Source organism: Pristiophorus japonicus, chromosome 18 (genome assembly GCF_044704955.1).
Source record: "Pristiophorus japonicus isolate sPriJap1 chromosome 18, sPriJap1.hap1, whole genome shotgun sequence".
In the NCBI taxonomy this organism is placed as follows: Eukaryota; Metazoa; Chordata; class Chondrichthyes; family Pristiophoridae; genus Pristiophorus; species Pristiophorus japonicus.
In genome coordinates, this window is record NC_091994.1 from 54,856,383 (window position 1) to 54,863,007 (window position 6,625).

Sequence of the window (6,625 nt, forward strand, 5' to 3'; positions counted from 1 at the left end):
TCAGATTAGGAGACCAAAACTGTACACAATATTCCAGGTGAGGCCTCACTAAGGCCCTGTACAACTACAGTAAGACCTCCCTGCTCCTATACTCAAATCCCCTAGCTATGAAGGCCAACATACCATTTGCCTGCCTGCTGTACCTGCATGCCCACTTTCAGTGACTGATGAACCATGACACCCAGGTCTCGTTGCACCTCCCCTTTTCCTAATCTGCAGCCATCCAGATAATATTCTGCCTTTGTGTTTTTGCCCCCAAAATGGATAACCTCACATTTATCCACATTATACTGCATCTGCCATGCATTTGCCCACTCACCTAACCTGTCCAAAACACTTAGCATCCTCCTCACAGCTCACGCCGCCACCCAGTTTAGTGTCATCCGCAAACTTGGAGATATTACACTCAATTCCTTCATCTAAATCGTTAATGTATATTATAAAGAGCTGGAGTCCCAGCACTGGGCGCTGTGGCACTCCACTAGTCACTGCCTGCCACTCTGAAAAGGACCCGTTTATCCCGACTCTCTGTTTCCTATCTGCCAACCAGTTCTCTATCCACATCAGTACACCAGTCATCATCCCCCCCGGGGTAGAGTGACCAGACACAGCATAGGGGGCAGTGACCAGACATGACACAGGGGCAGTGTGACTAGACACAACACAGGGGACAAAATGATTAGACTCAGCACAGCATTCCAGGGTTGTAAACATAGTAAAGTTATACAGATCAGCATCACTGAACTGGGATATTATGTCTGATTTGCCATTCCACTGAATGGTTAGATTCCACTAAGTCAATGTACCACTCAGCATTGCTATATTCCCAGAGCAGTTCATGGATCGGTTATGTTCCCAGTGCTTATTCGGAAAATCCAACTTTACACATGGCACATCACTAGACACCCTCTCCACCACACATCCCAATTTTGCTAGAAACACAGGATTGTACAGGAGTAGTAAAAACCTATTCCACCCACCAGGCCAGCCCCCAAGTAGCCGTTCCATCTTGCACAGAACACCTGGAGAGCCATCAACAGGTGGATTTATAGTCTCGTCTTTTCTTGCCAATTTTAATAGAACTTTATAGCACAGAATCAGCCCAACAGGTCTATGGCGGTGTTTATGCTCTAAACAAGCCTCCTCCTACCTTACTTTACCTAACCCCATCAGCATATCCTCTATTGCTTTCTCCCTCGTGCTTACCTAGCTTCTTCTCAAATGTATCTAAAAATCGCCCTTCCCTCCTCTCCTGAAGGTATGGACTCCTTGCTAGGTACAGTTTTACAGGTATCAGGTGCTTTGCCCAAGTTATTCACATCTCAGCCTCAACAGTGAGCATCAGTGGGTTATACAACTGTAGAGGCATCGCAGCTGAGCCAAGTTTACACTCACCAGTCAGCAACACGTGCATTTCCAATAGGGGTAGGTTACTGATCAGATTTGGGAACCAATTTACCCCTCCCAGGGCAGTGTCTCCATCACCATTCTAACTGAGGTCAGCTATATTGTGTTCCTAACACAGATGAGACTGTACACAGGGAGGTTAAAGTAACAGTGACCTCAGTCTTTATTAAGACACTCCAGAGTGAGGAACAGGCCTTAGGAGCCGGCTTATATACAGTGCTCCTAAGGGATGCTGGGATCTCTTGGGACTTCAGGGGATGCACTCCCTGGTGGCGGAACATGGGAGTGCATGCTTTACAGCTACACAACATCACTCCCCCCCAAAGTCAAAGTGAAAACTATTTACAAGGTGACGCAGTCGGGAGCCTTTCTTTCCCTGGTGGACTGCCTCGATACAAATGTCTGTTCTTGTGTGTTGGTTGTGCCCTCGCTGGGCTGGCGTGTTGTTGGCCCTGTAGGGCTGCTGGGTGAGCCTGGCCTTGCTGGGCTGATGGGCGTGATGGGTTCAATTTCCTGGTCCGGGGTGGTGTCATTGATCCTTTGGGTGTGTGTTGTGGGCTCGAAAAAGGTGGTGTCTGCTGTGGGTTGTTCAAGGCAGTCTGTGAACCGCAGCCTCGTTTGGTCCAGGTGCTTTCTGCAAATTTGTCCATTGTCTAGTTTGACTACAAACACCCTACTCCCTTCTTTAGCTATCACTGTGCCCGCGATCCACTTGGGACCATGTCCATAGTTTAGCACATACACAGGGTCATTCAGATCAATTTTCCGTGACACAGTGGCGCGACCATCGTTTACATTTTGTTGCTGCCGCCTGGCCTCTACCTGATCATGCAGGTTGGGGTGAACCAGCGAGAGTCTGGTTTAAAGTGTCCTTTTCATGAGTAGCTCAGCCAGGGGCACCCCTGTGAGCGAGTGGGGCCTCGTGCGGTAGCTGAGCAGTACTCGGGATAGCCGGGTTTGGAGTGAGCCTTCTGTGACTTGTTTAAGGCTCTGTTTGATTGTTTGTACTACCCGCTCTGCCTGCCCATTGCAGGCTGGTTTAAACGGGGCCGAGGTGACATGTTTGATCCCATTGCGGGTCATGAATTCTTTAAATTCGGTACTGGTGAAATCATGGCCCATGGTCACTGAACAGTATGTCAGGCAGGCCGTGGGTGGCAAACATGGCCCCCAGGCTTTCAATGGTGGCGGTGGCGGTGCTTCCCAACATTATTGCACATTCAATCCATTTTGAAAAAGCATCCACCACCACCAGGAACATTTTACCGAGAAATGGGCCCGCATAGTCGACATGGATCCTCGACCATGGTCTCGAGGACAAACTTAGGGGTGCCTCTCTGAGTGCGTTGCTCAACTGAGCACACACGCTGAATTGCCGTACACAGGACTCTAAGTCAGAGTCGATACCGGGCCACCACACGTGGGATCTGGCTATCGCTTTCATCATTACTATACCCGGGTGGTGCTATGGAGATCCGAGATGAACGTCTCCCTGCCATTTTTGGGTAGCACTACGTGGTTACCCCACAACAGGCAGTCTGCCTGAACGGACAGCTCGTCCTTATGCTGCTGGAACGGCTTGATTAGCTCTTGCATTTCAACGGGGATGCTGGTCCAGCTCCCATGCAGTACACAGTTTTTTACTAAGGACAACAGAGAATCTTGGCTGGTACAAGTCCTAATCTGGCGGGCCGTGACCATCAACAAGTCTGCGGGCTGCGCCACCATCAACAAGTTTGCAGGCTGCGCCATTTCCACCCCCGTGGTGGGCAATGGTAGCTGACTGAGAGCATCCGCACAGTTCTCGGTGCCTGGCCTGTGGCGGATGGTATAGTTATACGCTGATAGCGCGAGTATCCACCTTTATATGTGGGCTGAGGCATTCGTTTTTATCCCCTTGTTTTCAGTGAACAGGGATATATCAGTTTCCAGCTCAAATTTGAGGCCAAACAGGTACTGATGCATTTTCTTTACCCCGAACACACGCTAATGTCTCTTTCTCAATCATGCTGTAGGCCCTCTCAGCCTTAGACAAGCTCCTGGAGGCATAGGCGACAGGTTGCAATTTCCCCGCAACATTAGCTTGTTGTAATACACACCCGACTCCATACGACGACACATCACATGCTAGCACAAGTCTTTTATATGGGTTATACAATACAAGCAGCTTGTTGGAGCATAAAATGTTTCTGGCTTTCTTAAAAGCAATTACTTGTTTTTTTTCCCATACCCAGTTCTCACCTTTACGTAATAACACATGTAGGGGCTCTAAGAGGGTGCTTAACCCCGTAGGAAGTTACCAAAATAGTTGAGAAGTCCCAGGAACGACCGCAGCTCCGTGACATTCTGTGGCCTGGGCGTGTTCCTGATAGCCTCTGTCTTGGCGTCTGTGGGCCGAATGCCGTCCGCCGCGATCTTTCTCCCCAAAAACTCCACTTCTGTTGCCATGAAGACGCATTTCGACCTCTTCAGCCGCAGCCCTACGCGATCCAGTCGCTGGAGGACCTCCTCCAGGTTTTGTAGGTGCTCGACGGTGTCCCGACCCGTGACCAATATGTCGTCCTGAAAAACCACCGTGCATGATACCGACTTGAGTAGGCTCTCCATGTTTCTCTGGAAGATCGCTGCAGCTGACCGAATTCCAAACGGGCATCTGTTATAGATGAACAGTCCTTTGTGCGTGTTGATGCAGGTGAGGCCCTTCGAAGACTCCTCCAGCTCCTGCGTCATGTAGGCCAAAGTCACGTTGAGCTTGGTAAACATCTTGCCTCCCGTCAGCGTCGCAAATAGGTCGTCTGCCTTAGGTAGCGGGTATTGGTCCTGTAGCGAGAGACGATTAATAGTTACTTTATAATCGCCACATATCCTGACCGTGCCATCACTTTTGAGTACTGGAACAATTGGGCTGGCCCAATTGCTGAATTCCACTGTGGAGATTATGCCCTCGCGTTACAGCCTGTCCAGCTCGATTTCCACATTCTCTCTCATCATGTGAGGTACCGCTCGCACCTTGTGGTGAATGGGTCGCGCCTGTAGGATCAAGTGGATCCGCATCTTTGCCCCGGAAAAGTTTCCATCGCCTGGGACAATCCAGAGTGGCAGTTTGTGCACCGTGCCCTCATAGGTGACCTTGACCATGGCACTGCCCAGGACAGTGATGAGCTCTTTGGTGTACGTTCTCAGTTTCATGTGGATGGGGCTCAGGGCTGGTCTGAGTGCCTTGTTGCACCACAGTCTCTCAAACATCTTTTTACTCATGATGGATTGGCTAGCGCCAGTGTCCAGTTCCATGGCTACGGGTAAGCCATTCAATTTTACATTTAGCATTATAGGTGGACATTTCGTCGAAAATGTGTGCACCCCGTGTACTTCAGCATCTGCCTCCTCTCTCGGAGGCTCGAAATTGCTTTGATCCACCATGGACCGATCTTCCTCTGGCTGGTGGTGGTTAGCAGATTTTGCAGAGCTTGCAGCTCGTCTGCAAGCTCGTTGGAGGTGCCCCATTGTTCCACAGCTCTTGCAAACATACCCTTTGAAGCGGCATGAATAGGCTGAATGGAAGCCTCCACAACGCCAAAAGGTGTGAATTGCCTTGCATTCATCCTTTGTTGTGGACGCCGAGTCATCTGGGTCACCTGAGGCCTGCTGGCAGTTGCAGACTCGTGGGTTCTGCCCTGTACATTTCTGCTCGCAAACACAGTTCCAGTTAATTTATGAACATTGCTAGCACTTGTGTGCTGAGATTTGTTTGGTGTTATCACTGGTGGACATAAACGCTTGTGCTATCGTAATGGTCTTACTGAGGGTCGGTGTCTCTACAGTCAAAAGTTTTCGTAGGATGGTCTCATGGCCAATGCCCAGTACAAAAAAAGTCTCTGAACATCTGCTCCAAGTAGCCATCAAACTCACATTGTCCTGCAAGTCGCCTTAGCTCGGCGACCTAGCTCGCCACTTCCTGACCTTCAGATCGCTGGCACATGTAGAACCGATACCTCGCTATCAGCACGCGCTCCCTCGAGTTACGATGCTCCTGAACCAGTGTACACAGCTCCTCATACGACTTATCTGTGGGTTTCACTGGAGCCAGAAGATTCTTCATGAGGCTGTAGGTCGGTGCCCCGCAGACCGCAAGAAGGACCGCTCTCCTTTTTGCAGCGCTTCCTTCTCCGTCCAGCTTTGGCTACAAAGTACTGGTCCAGCCATTCGACATAGGCTTCCCAGTCCTCACCCTCCGAGAACTTCTCCAGGATGCCCACAGTTTACTGCATCTTTGCGTTGGATTCGTATACTCATCGCCAGTTATTGTGTTCCTAACACAGATGAGACTGCACACAGGGAGGTTAAAGTAACAGTGACCTCAGTCTTTATAAAGACACTCCAGAGTGAGGAACAGGCCTTAGGGCTGGCTTATATACAGTGCTCCCAAGGGATGCTGGGATCCCTTGGGACTTCAGGGGATGCACTCCCTGGTGGCGGAACATGGGAGTGCATGTTTTACAGATACACAACAAGCTAATGTAGCAAAGGCCAGGTATTGAACGTGGGACCATTCAGTGACTAACACAGCTTTATACATACAATTGATTAAACATCAGAAAATGCTGGAAATACTCAGCAGGTCAGGCAGCATCTGTGGAGAGAGCTAACGTCTCAGGTCGATGATCCTTCATCACTCCCAGCACCCCCTCCCCTTCCTACGGCACCTTCCCGTGCAAGCGCAGGAGATGCAACACCTGCCCTTTTACCTCCTCCCTTACCACTGTCCAGGGCCCCAAACACTCCTTCCAGGTGAAACCGAGATTTATATGTATTTCTTTCAATTTAGTATACTGTATTCGCTGCTCATGATGTGGTCTACTCTACATTGGGTTGATGCTTTGTGGAACACCTCCGTTCAGTCCGTAATCATGACCCCGACCTTCTGGTCACCTGTCACTTTAATTCTCTGCTCCACTCCCACTTTGACCTCTCCGTCCTCGGCCTCCTACGTGGTTTCACTGAAGCTCAACGCAAGCTCAAGGAACAGCACCTCATCTTTCGTTTAGGCACTTTACAGCCTTCGGGACTCAACATCGAGGTCAACAATTTCAGACCATAACCTCTCTTTCCCATGGCAGCCGGTGATAAGTCCGCCATTCACACCCCATCATGACTCATCTTTTGTTTCTTAACTTGTCTCATTTTTGCCCATCATCCCTTTTGTCTCTTAATCTCTCCT